The following is a 19,154-nucleotide window of genomic DNA, read 5'->3' as shown; positions in this document are numbered from 1 at the left end:
TTTTTCACATTCCATAACTGAGGACTAATTCCCTCCAGATCCGCAGGCTGGGCCCACATGGCACCCGAGGAGAGCAGCAGCACCAAAGGCTCTAGGGAACCTGCTTTGGGAGGGGGGTTGGACCCAATGATCTCTTTGAGGTCCCTTCCAACCCCTACAATTCTGGAATATAACACGCCGTGGATGTACAGCATTCCAGCACTGAGATGGGAGCATTTTATAGATACTTGCCCCCATGTAGAGTGTGCAGACGCGGTGCAGGGCAGCAGGGAGACCGAATCCGGTGTGTCTGGGAAATCTATCCTTACTGCAGCGTGCCTTTTCCAGTTGGCTTGGCTGAATCTGAAGCTAGCACTAACAAGATGTTAGACGTGCCAGAGATGTTCAACTGCAATACAGGCAGCATGTACATTCTCCAAAACAAATCAGACTTTTTGCATGGTAAATCCCAAACTTTCCACATGCACTGGTAACAAGACAGGCCACTTGAAATCTATTTTCGCCTCGCAGTAAGTGAGTAGTTCATGCCACTACACTCATACCATGTAGAAATCAAAGAACAAATGAGCAATTTCCATTATGAAGAGAAACCACGGGGTGAGGACAAACAATGGAAGATGTAGCCCAGGAACTCGCTCTCTACACATTCCAGTAAAAACAAAAAACAAACAAACAAAGGAACCCAAACCAAGCAAGGGTCGTGGTGGAACGGGATGGGCCAAAACCAGCAGGAGTCGTCCCACGCTGCTGGAGTCAGCAAAGCGGCACCAGCTCATCCGAGCAGCCAGCACGACCTTTGCTTCCGTTAAATGTAGTTACTGGTGGGTCTGAGGTCAGAGAATTCAGCTTCCTTCTTCAGCATGAGCACAGCAGGGTGTCCAGACAGCACTGGAGATGTCTCCATCCAAGACCAGCACCCTCCCACAGTCACCCAAGCTCCCTCCTGGGGTGTATGGGTCTAGGCCAAGCCACAGAGCCCTCCCCAGGCCCCACCAACAGAGGAGCTGGGGTTGGGAGACCCCCAGCAGAACAACACCTCGGTGGTGTCCACAGCACAAGCAGTTCTGGAGCAAAAGACAGCATTTTAGACTTGTCTCTCTCCAGCAGCAGCCCCCAGCCCCATCTCCTCTAATCCACCCTGCCCTCCGCACTCTCCTCCACTGCCTGCTGGGGAGGACATGGCACCAAGGATGTCACGCTTGCCCTGCAGAGGATGCATAGCTGGCACAGGTATCCAGATGGACTGCTGCAAAAGTTTTCCACTCCCTTTTGGGATCTGCATATCTGTCATAATACTCTCAGGATCATCTGTTCAGGACCATACTGTGTGAATTCTCCCTCATCTTATCTCCATCGCAGGTACTGCCTAGTTAGCAAGAGAATTGCCATCACCAGCAGCTGCATCCCTTCCTGCTCCACACGGACAAGCTCTAAAAGCTCCTTAGATAAACGACTGGAGAAGTCTTCATCAGTACTGGAGCTCTGAGCAGAGGGAGGAGAGCCCACTCGGGGCTCAATCTGCACTGCACAACCAGTGGTGGCTTCTCCAACATATCAGACCGGGTGCTGGAGACTGAGCTGCACATTTTGTAACACCAAAATTGGGATTCACCTTCAGAGACAGAGCCCTGCAGTCAGCGCTCGCAGAGCCACGGGGTCACTGGAGGCAGCTGGGGACTGCGAGGGAAAGACGCCTGCTTGCAGAGCAGGAAAAAGTCTCTATTGCTTCAAGCCCAACTCCAGCAAACCACACAATTACAGCTTCACTTTTATTAACTTGAAATCCACTTGCAACATTAACCTCAAAAAGAGTACGTTTTAAATAAAAAAAAAAAAGGGAAAAAAATTCATGCCTATTTCCAGCACTAATCAGAAACATGCACCAAAGAATAAAGACACTTTTCTCGTTTCTGTGTAATGGAGACTCTTTCCAAAGAAGCTGAACACAGCTAGACAAAAACTTCAACCCATGTGCACGGCTCCATTCTGGATCGAATATCTCTGGCAGCAAACTGAGCTTTTCACAGGGGTGGAGGCTGCCTCGGCTGTTCCCAAGGGGCACGGGTGACCGACTCGGGAGGAATCAATGCAGCTACTGCCCCGCGGGCACCGCAAGAAGCTCCGCACCTCGCCCTGCACCATCACCAGCTCGCTCACATCTGCGGGCACCGGACAGCTCTGCTCACCAGCACAGCACCGTTAACACAAGCAGAGCCACAAGTTCACACGTAGGAAAAAAACGGCCCAAGGCTGGATCAGAGAGCCCTCAAGGAAACCTCAGGAAAATTGGCATGAACAAAATGCAGACATTCCTCCTGCGTTACGCTTCTGGCAGGTGCCAAGTGCATTCTCACACTAATAAAACGCCCCAAAAGCTTGTGCTAATGATAAGAGACAGCAGAAGTTAAGCCTTGTGTTTTTTCCCCTGAAGTTCAAATGTTTTCCCCCAGCCAACAAGTGGGCTGCTGGACACAGCAAAGGGCTAAACGGGGAAAGGGCCTGGCCTGACATTCGGTCGTGAGACGGCGGGGGACCACCACTTCCACCTTCCATCGCATTTAGGCTTTGATTCAAGCTTTTAACCCCAACTGCAGCAACTCTCAGGAAATCAATTAACACAGCCACAGAACTCAAGGCCAGAGAAGATCAGTTAAAGCTGCCTTGCCTGACCCACGAACCCACATCACGCGTTTGTACCCAGACATCCTGAGTCATGCCCGGCCGATCACGCTCGAACTGAAGGTTTGGTTTGTCAGAGACATTCAACCTCTGTGTCAAGACTGAAACGCTGGAACAACCCCAGCTGCTTTGGTAGGGTGCTCAATACCTAAAACAGCCTTCAAATAGTGCAGGAACCATCCTCTTCCCTGGGAATTTGTTCTTAGGTGAGCAAACTCAATCCTCAGGTACTCAATCGACAGAAATATCAAGAGCATTTCACTGCTGGTTGTCACGGTCTGCTCTTTACTGTCCACAAAGCCCTAGACAGCTGATAGCCATTGAGAGATATGCTGGCCAACCATGAAAGCACAAAAAAATTAGCACAAGCAGTTTTTCTTATGAAAAAGCCTGTTAGTCATCATCTGTGATCCGTCTGGTTGGAGCGTTTCAGTAATCTGACGGGGCAGCAGAAAGGATGCCACGTCACCACACTGACATACCCGAGGATTTGTACAAATGTGTGTTTATAACGCAAGCATCCACACAGATTGGAAGGGACCGGCAAAAGCGGGTCTGTATATGTGCCGGCAGTTTTGCTGGTTTATGCAATTTTTTTCTATAGCAGCAGGATGAAAGAAAAAGAGTATAAAGGAACAAAAAACTGTTCTTGTGAAGCCATGCTGACTGGGAAAAGACCTTGTGTCTACTGTCAAGTCTAAAATCACTTCCAGTTCACCGTTCAAGTTAACCACATTTCCAAAGCGATGATGTCCCTCTAAATTTAACCTGTCTTCACCACTTTCCTCACCTGCAAGCAGTCTTTACCTTCTGAAACCCAAGAGAGGGAAGCAGCAGGACCTAAGAAGTACCGTAGTGTCCTCGTGGCCTTTTTGCTAAATGAGTGGGATTCGCAAGGCTATCTCAGAGCCTGCTCAGCCACCACAGAGCAGCTTGGGCCTGGTCCCTGTATTTGTGCAGAACCTGCAGCCTCCCAGCAGACGGGAGAGGGGGAAGGCACTGCAACTCATCCACGCTGTGGCCTTGCTCAAAGAAGGAAATAATCAACCTCTTACATTAACCAGCTGCCACAAGAGCTTCTGCAAGCTAAAAATGTGTTAGTTAATGATTACCTTTAATAGCACAAGAGTACCCGAGTGCCTGAATGGATGAGGGAGAGGGCTTAGCATGCAAAGCACTAAGCAAACAGAGAACGAAACAATGATCGCTGCTCACCCCTTTCCCCTCGCGTTCCAAAAAACCCCAAACGTTTACAGCAGCCAGACTCATGCGTGTCCCGGACTTTCCCAGGTTCATCTGGCAATAGCCATCGATTAGTTGGAGAAAAACGCTGTCAGATTTAAAAGACGGGAAAGGAATTTTAAAACTGCAGTGTGGTATTTCCATATGGATTGAATACTCGCACCAAGACACCCCGCTGCTCTCCTCCCCGCAGGCCTGCAACGCTCTGGCCATGCAGGAAAACTGGTGCAAGCTTCCCACCCCTGTATCCGGCTCTCTGCTGTGCTCTAACATTGCTCCTTAGTGTGGTAAAGCTGTGCAATGTGTTATTTTTTTGTGAGGAAGGGAAGAAATCATCCTTATTTAAGATTTTAAATCCATTTCTTGCCACCTTCTTGCAACACCAACGTAAATTTTATTTTCCTGCTGCACACACTGCTTTCCTGCTCTTATTTTAGACACACACAGGTCCCTAACTACTACTCCAGAGGGTCCCCTTGCAACAAGCATCCCTAGATTTATCATCGGAGCCCTGCAAGCCCGAGGCTGTCATCAGGATGTAATACAGACCCCTTCTGTTTGCCACGCTCTGAAAAGCAAATGTTGATTTTTCCCAGAATGATGGGAGTGCATAAGGGAGAAAAGGCAGGAACAAAGAGGCAGCGGCTCACTGACCAAAGTGCTGCCGCCAGCAAAGGACGGAGGTGAAGGGTTCTCCTGAGCCAGGGTGACCAGTCGGGGTGACCAGCCGGGGTGCTCGGCCAGCAGGACTCCAGGAGCAGCCCTGCAGATTGCCCACCCTAAATGAGCAACTGCTCCTTCACAGCTGGAGGAGATAAGGGGCAGCCTTCACCAATTAGGTCTTCAGACCAGTATCTGCCTCTGGAGACACTGGGAGAAACTCAGCCAGGGATTTTGCTTAGATAAAAACACACAAGTCCAAGTCCCACTCCAGGCCTGTGCCCAAGCACCTTCTTTTCCACCTGGTCTGAGAGGTGCTCCGCTGCCGCTGTGTAATGTCCAGTCAAAGGCAACGGGCAGGTGAAGGAGCAGCCAAGTGACCACAGTCACTAAATCCCACTCCTCCCTAGCCAGAGCCTCAGACAGATACACAGGGTCACCATTCTCAACTGTCTGGCCACATGCTTGAGAATAAGGTGGGAAAAGCTGTAAGAGCACAAGCAAACTCTGGTCACTTTTCTCTCTGCATCAAACACCCACACCAACGTGCCGTGGGTTCCACCTGGAGCTGATTCAGCAAAGCATCCCTTACAGCAGCCTGAGCACACACACAGCCATCTGGATCACTTCAGTAGGAGCCCCGTGATCTGCTGCTATTACACAGAACTGCCTGGAAGCCAGAAAACCCTACACCCAAACTGCAGCCCAGAAACCAGCTCCCTGGGTAGCCCCGCATAAGAAACTTCAGCTCAGATCGCAGCTGCCCCCTTGGGACAAACATCCCCATTCTTTCACCTGTCTTTAACAACAACCCCAGCAGCATCCTGACGCTCTGCTTGTTTGAAAAGCAGCTGCCCCAGGAAGAAGACATGGAGGATGGCCGGGGAGGACCAGCTCGGCTGCAGGAACAAGCCACCAGCATGGCCGGGAGCCAGGAACCCTCTGCTGCTGCCACGGCTCGGCGCACGTAACTCTCCTCCTCCACGTATCCTTTTCTCTGCTTTTAAAATGAAGTGTCAAACACTTTCCTCTGCTTATAGGAGCAGGAAGGATACATTATTTAATGTTTTTACATTTTAGCTGTACTGTAAGGGATGACTCAGGCGCTATCTATAGCTTCCAGAAGCAATGTCCACTGCCCTTAAATATCAGGGAAGAAGGGAAGTTACAATTTGAGACTACCATGAGGCCCTAGATCCATATAATTGATTTTTTTCCCCCCTATAAAATCTGCCCAGAAGTAGCCAAGGCAATCCAATTTCATAAGCTAGTAACATTCTTTGAATGTTTTCCCTTGTATCTTACAATTATATTTAATAGTGGCTGTAGCAGGGAAATTGGAATAGAAGAGGACTTCAGCCAATTCTTAGGAAGTATTTGAGTGCCTAATGCTGCAGATCAGCTTACACCAGTTTGCAAAAGCGCCTTTATGAACAGTAGTGTGACTCTATCTCTATCTTGAGAGGGCCCGAACATCCCAAAAACAACGATGCTGCATTCCCAGTTCCCTCTTCCAAGTCCGACAGACCCACAGAAAGACAGACCGCAGCCCCCAAGGCAGCTACGCGAGCACTAGGGGCTGCGTCTGGGAGGCCTCAGCGGTGAGATTGAATTTCCTGCGAGCTCCCACCTCCCCCAGCTCTCATACAAAACATGTTTAAAGGCTCTCGCAGAGGGGCTGGGTTCTGGGGAGTGCCCATCGCCCGTACCAAGCCCCACATCTGTCGTGTCCTGCTGAGTAAAGCACACCCCCAGCACGAGAGCACTAACTTCAGACTTTTATTGATCGAAAACAAGACAAGGAAACAACCTATGTGTTAATATGTTATTAGCTTATCCTGTTAAAGCTTTGTCAGGGAGTAAATAAGTCTAGGCCCAACACAGAACTAGGCTCTCCTTGCCGTCGGCTCTGCAGAGAGGCCAAGGGAAAAGGACAGAGGGGGACTCAGATAAATGCACCCCAGTTTTAGGAGCCCCCCACAATATCACCCTGACGGCATGCTCTCCTTCTAGGCCATGAGCAGACCCCGTGCAGCTCCTTTCTCTAAGGGGTTCCTGCGGCTGACAGCAAGGAGCGGGCTCTGGGAGGGAAGGGTAAAGCACCTGGCACCTGGGCACGGCTCAACCCTGGTGAAAGGCAGGGTGAAATCACTCCTGGCACAGGTGGAAACCATTTCAAAGCACCGAGCACTGCCTGCAGCTTCTGAGGATGCTTTTCTCTGATAGAAGAGGGCTCGCACAGAGACACAAAGCCTATTCTGTAGGTCTGCCTGAAAGGCAGCATTGTACACGGCCCGCTCGGTGTAATGGAGCCAGGCAGCAGAGGTCGAGGCAGAATCCCAAATTCCTTCCACAAGTCATTCACTACGAAGATACAAATTTTCAGCCTCCACTATGAAAATACTCAGCAAAAAAACACAGTTGCTGCTATTTAGGTGGCACAGATGTATGCCAAGCCCCCTCATCATGCAGAGGCCCCCAGCACAGCAAAATGCATGGACCTGCAGCACATGCAATGAAACGGGCTGTGCGTGACCTGCCACAGATCATTTTGAACCATTTCCAGGCATTCTGGGTTGGAGAGGAGGTGCAGGTTATTAGTCTGAAGGGAGCCAAGTGAATAGCAATCCAGTCTGAACCCACTTCATCTCCAGGGATGGGAAGATTTACTTCGTTTTCATCTCCTTTGCCTAACCAGCAGTGGGATGAAGCGTGTGAGAAGAACTGAAAGGCAAGGGATTATAATTCAGAGCTCCCCTGGGCTCTGGGCAGTGTGGCAGTGAGGGCTGGAGCACACCACGATGCCCATCTGCCTCATGCCATGGGCATGGCATACACACAGGCTGCTGCTGGCCATACCTGGAAGGGTTTTCCCTGCCTGGAAGCTCAGGTCACCGCCACTGGCCAGTAAACCACTGCCAGAGTTTATTAGGCAAGCTGGCTTTCCACAAGCCTCACCCTTTTGATGTCTCTGGAGATGACTCCAAGACCTCCAAGCCCAACCCTGCCCCAGCCCTTGGCTTCCCCTGGGGGAGCATCACCCCAGGAGCATGCTCCAGCGTCCCCAGGCAGTCCTAACCACGGGATCGACCAGGGGAGGATGCTCTGGGGGGGCTGGAATTCCAGCCTTATCTCCAGGGGCTGAGATCACAGGGAGAAAATGTTTCTGTGTTGTCTCAGCCAGTTTCCTGCTGGCATCCCTCTTCCTCTCCACAAAAGCACCTCTTTGTGAACACTTCTGGAGCCAGAAAGTGCTGTTCACTGGTACAGACTAAACAGATTTACCAGTTCTGAGACTCAGGACCTGCAGCGGTGCCTCTCCTTAACGTGGCACAGCTGCGCGTCGGCCAGGTGAACAGGACCAGCCCCAGCCCAGAGGGATGCTGCCACGCGTGACACAAAGCAGCCACCTCCTGCACGGCTGCCAACCAGTAGCCACGTGCTTTAGCCCTGTGAAGGAAGGATGCCTGCTCTGTAGGATGACAACCAGAAGTCTGAGCAGGCCAGGGTTTGACTCCTCTCTCTGCCGAAGATGCTTGGAGCCCCAGGCAGCACCTGCCTGAGCGTTTATAGACATAACATTTGAGCAAGAGCCCCAGACACCCTTCACAGAGCAGAAACAGGCACTGCAGCTGCTGATCCAACTCCACCCCGAGATGGAGATGGAAGATAGGGTGGTCAGCCCCACAGCCCCCGGCTGGGGAGAGTCTGCAGGGACCGGCTCTGATCCAGAGCTGCTTTTAGATGGATGAACTTAGGCAAAATTAAATTCAACCTCGGACTTTTCCCAGCCTCAGTCCCCTGTAATATAGCAGATTGTCTCTTTTTGAGCTTTATGATCAATGTATGAAAGACTCGGGACTTAAATTTACAGTAATAATCACCCCTTGGGTTATCTGACAGTCATTAGACAAGGAACAGAGGCAGGATATCTGATTATGCCCTAAGCTGGCCTCACTAACTGAATGAAACAACTTCTTTCTCCGTAGCTCATTTTCCTCAGCAGTGAGGTGGCCATAACCACATTTCCTACACAGACAATCTGTGAGGTGCCTCCCCCGGACACTCGGGAAGGCTTTGGGAGCAGCAGGGAAAGGCGATGCTTATTCACGGTGCTCCAGGCCCTCCGCAGGGCTCTGCACCAGGGACAAGCAGGGAGCACAGCCCGTGCTAGCGAAGACTCATGCTCCAGGGGACCATAAGGAATGGCCACAGCCCTCCACTCCAGGGGGACCTGTCACCACTTGGGCCCCAAGTGCCCTGTGTGTAACCTCCAGGGCGCTGGGCATCTGCCACCACCAGCTTATTCCATAAATGAGGGAATTAAAAACAAACAAAAACCAGCTGAACCAGTGTTTAATCTCGCAAAGATTATGACACAATTTGAAAAGCAGCTGAAGCTGTTGAGCACCCAAAACACAGGTTTTTCCTTGGTTCATAGGCTTATTTTGCCCACAGTCTACAGGCAATAGGGTTTGGATGCCTCCAGGATACTCTGAGGGACTTTGCTAAGGCAGTTTTTAACCCAAAACCTGATTTCTCAGCTGTGCTTTGACCTAAGGATGGATGCATCATTTATAAACCATCTGAAATGTGAAATACAGTGTTATAAAAGACAAAGATGATCCCATTCTGGGATGAAATGCTAGTACGTTAGAAAATATTAGAATTCAAATAAATCCCAATACACTGGAAATGTACAAAAACCACCCAAATAGGATGCGGTGCAATTCAGCAAGGACCAGCACAGAAGTCTAACCCACATCCTTGATGCCCTCAAGCCAGTGGCTGCAGAAGGTTCCTACGAAAGATTCAGATCTTGCGTGGGCTGAATCACCAGATTTTATCAGCAGCAGCTACAGAAATAGCTGAGGGTGACAAGTTCTCCAAGCAGGTGCTTGCAGGGAGGTGGGATGGAGCCGACTGCAAATCGAGGTGTGGGAGGCTGTCAGAGCCCTGTGAGAGAGGGCTGGCAGCATCCAGGCTGGCTTCCTCTGCCCCAGGAGCAGAAATTCACCTTGCAGAAGCTGCGAATTCGAGCTGCTCCCTCTGCAAACCTCCAATGCTGTGCACTGGATCCTCAATGTGAAAAGCCACCAGGTGCCAGGCAGAGCAGGTCTGCTTCCAGAGCCTGTTGCACTTAATCAGACTGTCTGCCTGGGGTCCTACCACACGCTCAGGCTTCCCTCCTGTGTAAAAAACCAGGACAGAGCAGCTACAAGAAGAGCCAGAAAGCCTGACCCTGTGCTGCACGCCTGGCAGCAGCCTGCTCGCTCCCAGCAGGCCCGCATGGCTGATGCCTCCAGAGCCTGCACAACCCTGCAGCCCTACGAGCACAGAGCCTCCTGGAAACACCCAGACATTCCCCATCAAACAGAGCCAACAGGAGGCCCTCCAGGTTGTGTTAATAAGCCCCGATTTTGCCACGAAACCAAGAGCTCCTTGGAATCGGACAACACGCCGTGTGCCACCTGCTCAGCTCCACATGACTGCCAGGTATCGGCTTAGAGGGAAACACAAACAAACCCACCCCTGCATGCCTCCGAGAAATTCAAACAAGGTCATCTCCAGATGGCAGGCAGGAGGGCACAGAACAGCCGGGGTAAAGCAGCCACCCCGGTGCCAGCAGCCCGGAGCCAGAAGCGAGAAGGAGGAAAGGCGCAGCTCACCGGCACGCATCTCAGCGGCCTCCTCTCCACGTGCAGCCACAGCTTACTGCCACGCTGAGCACAAGGTGTCTGAACACCAGCTCTCCCCCTCTCCTAACCCACTGTGCTCCATCCAGTGGTACCTTTTGCAACAAAAAATGCTCGTTCAAAGAACACGCAACTCCTGGTCCTGAAGGGCCTGACCTAAGAAACCTGTGTGGTTTTTTTTTTTTTTTTTTTTTTTCAGTAGTTGTCATTTTTGCTGTCCAGCTGAGAAGAATTAAAACCAACATTCTAGGGTATATTAAAGGCAGCACAATTCCCATGTTTAGGGGCCTGGGCGCTGTCTGGCAAGTACAGAGAGCCCTGTGTCCTCTACCTGTGCTGCAATTATACAAGGGAAGCTCTGAAGACATCCCTACAAACTGTTTATGGCTCCTGTGCTAGTGATGGGAAAGCTGAACTCCGATGCAGATGTTTAACCTTGCTGTGAAGTGTTCTAAGAGCAGAAATCATCAATAAAAGCTTCTGTCTCTGCTCACAAGAACTCAAACTCCCTCCCCATCAGACTACCTGTAATAACACAAATACAACTGTGAAATAATCCAGGTGCTACTTGTATAGCTGTTACCTCCTCAGAGGGTATCACAGCTCTCTTCCTCCATCCCACCCAGTATGACCCAGTAAAACTTCTAGGTATTCTGATTCGTTTTTGCACACCTCGCTAAAGAATTTGCTTGCCTTTGTCTTGATGTTTTTCTCTTGCATCCTTACAAGAGTTCACACCTCTCCTCTACCTGCCCCAGAGCTGAGCAGCTTTGGCCCAGCAGCCCACAGCACCTGGTTTGCTTCCTGCCCCCAGGCTCCCTGCCTTCAGGGCAAGTTAAGAACACACTGCAGAAATGATAAAAATGTCCGTAAACCCCCCACAATCAAGGCTTAGAGCGAAGAACAGCGTGTCCTGGATCTCACCCACATGCCCGGAGCATCAGAGGAGTGAACACGCTCGGGTTGTCCGGAAAGTTTCTGTTTCTTCCTTCACTGCTCCTCATCCCAGAGCTGCATCTTCCATGGCTGCATGCTCCCCCGCTGCTCTGCCAGACCTGGCCCTCGCTCCTGCCCCTGCATGCTCTTCCCCCCCCCCCCAAAATTGTATGGTACTCAGGGCCAGCCAGCACCACTTTTAGTTTGCCATTCCCTGCCTCATGCTCCCGCCATCCCTGCCCTGCAGGAGGGGGGCTCACGGAGGAGCTTCACACACAGAAGCGTCCCCAGGGCAGGGAATGAGGACACTTGACCTTTTCCCAGGACTAAGGTCAGGTTTTCCTCCCAGGGGCTACGGCTGTGTCCCACATCAATCTTCCAGCTCCTTGCTTCCCAGTATACAGAGCTGCCAACCCTCCTCCTGTGCTACTAACCCTGCCGACAGCATCCCACAAGAGTCCCACTAGCGAACAGGAGCAGTTTGTGAAAGGATCTAATACAGATGCCTCCCATAATAAGCACCCAGCACGTTACCACAGGAGGTTTTTCTGGCCTATATCCATTCCTGGGTGCTCCTGTACTTATATTCATGCCCCAAAGGGCATAAGAGGCTCAGTGAAATCTGAACATTAATCCTGACAGATTATGAAACAGCATCTTAACCATTCCTTCTCCATCACAGCTTAAGCGCAGGGCTCTTGTTATTCCATGATTATCTTAAAGAAGTCAGAAAAACCAACAAAAAAAAAAACACAAAAAAACAAACCAACAATTCAGCTATCCTCTCCTCTGCCACCCACCTCCCCCATATCCCCAAAATCATGGCATTTATTAGAAAACCTCACTGCCTGATGCTGATTCCCAGGACAGGGGCTGACACGGGCAGCAGAGCAGCTCTGCTGTGCAGGAGCGCTCGAAGCCTTTGCAGATAGATCGAAGGCAGGACAGCTGAGCTCATCCTCCATACCCTGAGCTGCAGAAATCAGCTGTCGGATTATTTCACATCACTGTTCAGAGGTTTATCTGACAAAAAAATCCGCTCCGGGAAATAAATCCCAGCCTCATGTTGCAGCTGCCAAAGGGGAAGGGAGAGACCACCCAAGCCATGACATCCCCTTACAACCGTGCAGCACCAACAGCCTTCCCCTGCTCAGATGTGGGACTTGCCAACTAAAGCACCTCAGTTGTCAGTACAGCAATTTGAGAAAACGTTTACAGATGCAACTGAATGACAATTAATGTCAAAGGACAATTAGCTACAGCAATGTTAGCCCTTTGGGCTGCGGAAGTCTGATCTATTCAGTAAATACTCAACACTTCCCAGAGCTGTAACCTACCCACTGAAAACATATAAAAACAGGCATTTGAAATCAAAGGGTAGGAGGCAGTGGTTTTGGTACAGCTTGGGCACAACTCAAACTCACATCTCTGTGTTATGCCCGATTTGATAAAAACACGCTCTTAAACACGTGAAGGCAGGACACCAGAGGGGAAAAATCTCTTCATGCGGCAAACAGGGCTGTGAGAACACATAACAAAGGTCCGATTTTAAGGATTTCCTGGTGCTTCTAGCAATTGACCTCAGATAAAAGCAATACAGCACACGTGACTCCCTTTATTGTTAGGACACTGAAGATCAGGGAGGTCAGAAAGCTTCCCCAAAGCAAAGCAGAGGACGGGGAGAGCCGCAGCATTTTGGGAACAGCAGCAACATCAGATTTCCAAACTCCAAGTTAATGAATAGTGTTTCAGCCTCACTGATTTTAAAAAACAGTTGCTTTTGATTTTAAAGATTGAAAGTCATCTTGGAGGGGAAAAATGGCAATCAAATATTAGGAAGCAAAGCCCTCAGACAGCCCCGGAGCATACCAGCCCCAGAGAAGATGGGTGTTCCCCCCATCCGAGCCGGTGCAGGACACTTGCTCCTCATGTGAGCGCGTGCTCTCCATGCCCACATCTGTATCCTTCCTGCAGGCAAACCAAAGCCTCCAGCCGTGTTAACTCACAGCTTTTCATCGGCCTTAAACTCACTTGAATAAATCCCTGCAACCTCCCATGGTCTATCACGTGCAGCTCCTTTGTCCTGACTTGTAACTCGCCGAGATCTGTTATTTTTCTCAGCAACTTTTCTCTGTACATGTCCAGGCACTTGCAACTCGGCTGCTGAGTCATTCAACAACAGCTCTTGGCTGTAATTGCCGAGGGCATCTTGTACTCATTTCCTTTGTTTATTCTGTGCATTATATAAGGCTATAGGCAATCCCCATTTCCCTTGATAACAGCAAAAATAAACTCGCACCCAGGGGCTGCTCTTGAAGATTAGGACTCCAGCTTGCTCCCCAAGCAGGCATGCTCAGGGTTTCTCCAGCACTGCTGCTGCAGCCTGCAAAGGGACATGGCTCCAGTCCCTCCGAGCAGAGGACACCACACCAGGGACCCGCTGCGTCTCCGGCAGCTGATTTGGGTTCAGCCCCACGGCCACAGCAGGATCTGATCTCTTCCCAGGGAAGGTGGGTCTGGTTCCTCTGCTCACTGGCCCCACCGAACGCCGTCTCCCCCTGGGAACCAGAGCCCGAACTTTGCTGTTCCCTCAGTCCCCAGAATAGCAAAACTCCCACACCAGGAAATTATGGACTTTCTCGAGCATTACCACGACCTTTTTTATTTCCATTATGCTTTTAACTGACTCCTCCCTCTACACTCCTTCTCTAAACAAACCTCCAAGCTGCACAAAGTGCTTCCTGTAAATAATACTCATCTGGCATGGACAAGGGGCGGGGGGGGGGAAGAAAAAAATAAAACCCTTCTGCTGCTACTTGCAGCTTGCAACAGCCTCTCCAGTTCAACTCCCATCTGGGAGCCTCGGAGGCAGTGCCATGTTGGAGGGGAAGGAAGGGACAGTTGCATGCTCTGGACAGCAGATCTGAAGCTGCCCTCCCCAGAATGAAAAGCTCAGGTCAGAGGTAACTTGTACTGTGCTTCAGACTGCAGTAACACAATGCTAACTCAGTACTAACACTCAAGCAATAACTTCACAGTGAGCCCCTTCTGCCCAGGGGGGGCCTTCTGTTCATCACTGTTGTGCTCTCGAATCAGGCGGGAAGCTGCAGAGCTGGGTCTCAGCACTGGCACAGCGCATGGTGTATCACATCCAGGGATGAGGCAGGGCTGAAGAGCATCACCCCTACGGACAGACAGATCCCACCTTCCCCCGCACGTCCCAGGGAGCTTAGAAAAAGAAAGTGGAGACCGCACAGCTATCTAACGTGTTAAAGCTTCACAAGCTACACTTCCCTCCACTGCAATACAAAGTCCTCTGCTATTCCACAGACTTTGCCCCGGATCTGGTTCTGGCCTTAAGCGGCAAAAGCCATCACCGCTCTGGCACGTGCTAAAAGCAGGCATGTAGGAGGCACGGTAACGCCATGCAGAAAGCTCTGCTCGCTATCTGGTACGAGCAGCACCGCTCCCTAAGGGCTTTCCCTGCCTCACAGCAAGCAGTGCCTGGGCAGAGGGGAGCCAACACTGAGCCTCCACCTGTTTGAGCTGTGGCCAGGTGCAACTTCTGCACTGGTCAGCAGCAGGGGAGGGAGCAGGAGCTGCACACAGGCCAAGGGCAAGTCCAGGAGCATGCCAACAGTGATGGAAGTGCAGGAGGAAAGAAGGGGATGTCTTTAGCTCCCGTTTCCTTGTCACTTGTGCACTTGCTTGCCATGAGCTCTCCATGGAATTACTCTGCAGCATTTCCTCCTTGCACATGGCACTTCTTGTCCTTGCTCAGCCCAAGCATCACTGAAGATGAATGGTACTCTGCAAGAACAGTTTCTCACCCCATCAGGCCCTGGACAGCTTTCTTCTTTCTACATGTCACAATTTCTTATGTGGCTTTCTCACCAGGCTGGATTCCTCTGCTTCTGAACTTTCCTAGCAGTCGTTGGGATGTTTTGCTACCCGAAGCAAAGCTCCAGCACTGCCCGTACACGCAGCCAAACCTGGCAGTGGCAGAGCACCCAGCCCAACCCGTCACGCTGATCCTGCCACCCCAGCACCGTGTGACACTGCCATTGGAGAACCGTTCTCCTAACATCGCATCAATCATCTCCAGCCATCAGAAACATGACTGCAATACAGGGCGTGTTGACACCTACAGCAATATATTCTGTCGGCATATGAGTACAATATAACAATTGTGCTTTGTGATTGAACATCCCACATCTGCGTTTCATTTTTTGCAGCAAGCAAGCAGAGAGATGAGTTTCCCAGGACGGACGCCAGGTGCCATCAACAGCTCTCGTATCTGCTGAGCCCCAGAAAGGCACGGTGAAGCCTCAAAGGCTGCTGGGAGGATGCTGAGGGTCTGTCCAAGCACCAAGGTGCTTTGCCCCTTAGAGACACCAAGAATTTGTAGGACTCTAGGGAAAATTCCAACATTATTAACAAAAGAGGAGGACAGGTACATTGGAAATCTAATTCTCTAATGCATACCTTCTCCATTTTAGAAATAATCAAAGTACTCAAAGGTTTTTGGACGTTAACCTCATAGTGCAAACCTGCTATTGAGAAATCTGGAGGCGTGGGGATGGACAGAGACGTGCATTTTCACCCTAGACCCCTGCAGCACTCAGCCTGGTGGTAGCCCTTCTCTCCAGGAGCCTCTGAATGCTGCTGTAGCTCATACAACGCCGGGGCAGCAGCCAGCAGGGATGTCAAAGGCCACATCCAGCCACCACACAGTGAAGGGAAGTGGCTCAGGCAGGGATGGAGCAGCAACTGGCGTGATGGTATGGATCAAGTAGTAAAAAAATAAATAAATGAAGGGGGCTGGGGAAGAAAGCCCACCAGGCAGACCGTGTAAACATGACAAGGCACCGAGGCTGTTGTTTACTGGTTGGAAAATGTGAGTGTGAGGCATGGACTAATTGGAGATGCAGTTCCTAAAACAATAAGCAAGTGTTTGCCATACAGAAACTGGATCGTGCCTGTTTTCTCTTTTGTTTGGGGATTTAAAGCAAGAATAGGGGGCCGTGGACATTTGGTATCAGCCAGCTTTCACACAGATCTGACTTATGGTTTCTTTTAAGTCCACGCAGCTGACCAAGCCAACCTGTAGACCTTTCAGCATCCTGAAAACAAGATACAAAGCCCTTTGTGCACCAGCCTCCTGCTATTCTTGGATTATCTATAAAGTTCATTTTGTAGTCCTTATTTTCCTTCCTGTTACGTCAGTAACACAAGGTATCACAATGCCCACACAAAACCCAGTAACGCACAACTTGTAAAGCCTTAAGTTTTGAAGGTGATGTTAGGACTGGCACTCCTGGGGAAGTTCACCCCACGGTGGCACTGCCAGTGCCATCATCCCATCCTCTCCCAGCTTTCCTCCTGCCCCTTCAGGTCTCCAGCATTTGCATTGACTTTACAAGTGCTTCAGCTCTGCTACTGGAGGAAAAGGCAAGAAGCCAGCTTGGGCTTCACTGCTCTGCCCATTTTCTGGGTGCAGGGGATTTTTGTTGCTCCTGCCGTTCTGCAGAACCCTTCCCAAAGGCTGATGCATTTCCCTCACTGCAGGGTATTTGCACAAGCACTACGCAGATGTGTCAGTGACAGCAGCACCTGCTCCTTCACCAGTTCCCTGCTGAAAACTGCAAAGTGCTTCGGTCTCGATACGCAGAGGCTGAACACTTCCTTGCAACAGACGCACCAGGAATGTGCTCCAGTGCATCGGGCACAAGGCAGCTTTGTTTCATCCAGGGATAACAAGTGGAAATGGTGCGAGAGGACAGTTCATTCAGCTGACCTGGCAGAGGCGTTGCTTGCACCGAATTCAGGTTCCAAGCGATAGGTTTGAACGGCCGCAGACTGAGGATGCAGCTTCCTCTGGCTGATGGCAAATCCCCAATGCAGTCATTTATTTATGATAGCTTGTTGGCCCAGCAACGCAGCTTTTGGAGACTAAGAGCTATCCGTGAGTTTGAGCTCAAGGAAATGGCTTTTTACATATTTCAAAACAAAATATTGAAAGTTTCTGTTAAAAAAATGACAATTTAAATTAAATCGATGTTTTTGTTGGATCCAAGCTCTATTTTTTTTCCTTGATACTACAGCTCGATCAAGGAACTACAAAAAAAAAATAATCAACCTGAACAACCTCGCTCATTTTTCCATGGCTTCAACTAACAAAATGCCACTTGGTTCTGAGTACACCGGGTCCGGTTCAGGAGAGAACAGTGGGGCTCTGCAAGCCCCGTGTCATCTCTGCCACACCTAGCAGCTTTTATGACAGCGAGGTTAAAAGCCACGGGGGGAATTACACCGGGCCTCTCACGTGCAGCATCAGCCTGGAAAAGATTCCCTCTCGAATTTTCCCAGCCATCTCAGCTGTACTCAGGACCCTCTCAGCAGGCGCCTGCCCAGCCACAACCCCTGATGCTTGCTTTTGGGGGGACCAAGCCTACCCACTGCCCTTCACTGTGCTTTGGAGAGCTCCTGCATTTCCTGCCAGATGATCTCTTGCTGCGCTGCACATCCCTGGGCTATCCCAGCTGCTGTGCTCTGCAGCGCTCCCATCCCCACCGAGAGCTGCGCTTGCCTGGAGGCGGCTGCCCGGTGCTTTGAGGACGTGGCTCTGGCAGCTGGCGTTGGGCACTTTTAGTTGGAGCTCAAGGTCACCCACGTGTCCCTGGAAGGGCACCGCAGCTGTTTGCTATCTTCAGCCATACAGTAAAGCAGATTTATCAGGGCCTCGTCTTCAGTCCCTTGCCTTCCTGCACTGGGTGCACATACCCCAGCACAAGCAGGGAAGTGTTTGATGGATCACAATCCTGACCTGCCCTCCTAACACGCGTACCAGCTGCTGACTTGGACCAGAGCTGCAGGCAGTCAGCATCTACAGAACACCAGGTGGTATCAGCACCAAGGCAACACAACAGGGCTGCACTAAAGTGGGGGGGCCTAAGACACTAAAAACCATCCCGTGGGACGATGGAACTCTTTCCACAGCACATCCCAGTCTAGCTAATGCCAACCACCCTAGTTTGCCTTATATCCTATTGTCCATGTTTTATAGGGAATCTGTTTGAGTCATGATGAGGAGAAAAAAAAAATCCCGAATTCTAATGCAACCATCAGGTCAGTTCCCTCTGTTACTTCTGCATTTTTCCCTATAACCTTAGCTCATATACAAGCAGTTATTCTAAATACGTGCCTTACCAATAAATTAGGACTTGATAGTTAAGGTAAGGGTGGGTCACATATGGAAGTTCTGCAGCTACTGCAATTAGTGCAACCCTTATTTCAGCATATGCCAACTTACAAACCTGAAACTGTAAGCAGTCTTTGGCTAAAACAGTTTGCATCATCCTTGAAATGCCTATAAAATACTGTGGCATTTGTCATGAATCCTGTCTGTTGCTTCTTTGGCAATGCAGCTGTGCTTGAGTAATGGAAAATGAGAATCCAAAAACCCTTTAAAAAATAATATTTCAGGACAACTAAAATAACTCAGAAGAAACTCTCCTTTCCTCAAGCATCTGAAATAATAGACATCCCTAAAGCAAACATTTAGGAGTTGGCTTCAGCAGTGGTTATTGCTCATTTCTAACTTGCTGTGTAAAATCCCTTTTTTGCCCTCTTCTCTCCTCTTGCCAGGAAGTTCCAGAAAAGAGCTGTGGGCTGAGCTCCAGCACCTGCAGCTACAGCACAAAGGTCTGAACCTCTCGTTATCAGTAAGAGGTAAAGCATCCGAAGGCGAGCGCTATCCCAACCGCACCTATATGGCATGTGCTCAAGAGTTGTAGCAGATGGGTAATGATTTCCCCTGAAGGTCTTCAGCAAAGGTAAACCTCGCCTGGGGTGGGGAACAGCCTGCTCACAGAGCACACCACAAAGTGTTGCTGTGTTAACAGAAGACGACAGGGCTGGAGCTTCAGCCCCACGAAGTCG

The 19,154-nt window shown here is 50.3% G+C and overlaps 1 protein-coding gene across 2 annotated transcripts in view; it reads right to left on the bottom strand.

Moving 5' to 3' along the window:
* Positions 1 to 19,154, bottom strand: part of SEPTIN9 (septin 9) — a 129,568-nt gene that overhangs the window by 107,377 nt on the left and 3,037 nt on the right. The gene's annotated exons all lie outside the window — the stretch shown is intronic.

Source organism: Cygnus olor, chromosome 18 (assembly GCF_009769625.2).
Source record: "Cygnus olor isolate bCygOlo1 chromosome 18, bCygOlo1.pri.v2, whole genome shotgun sequence".
Lineage (NCBI taxonomy): Eukaryota > Metazoa > Chordata > Aves > Anseriformes > Anatidae > Cygnus > Cygnus olor.
The sequence above is the reverse complement of the archived record's forward strand: the minus strand, read 5'-3'. Positions and strand labels throughout refer to the sequence as shown.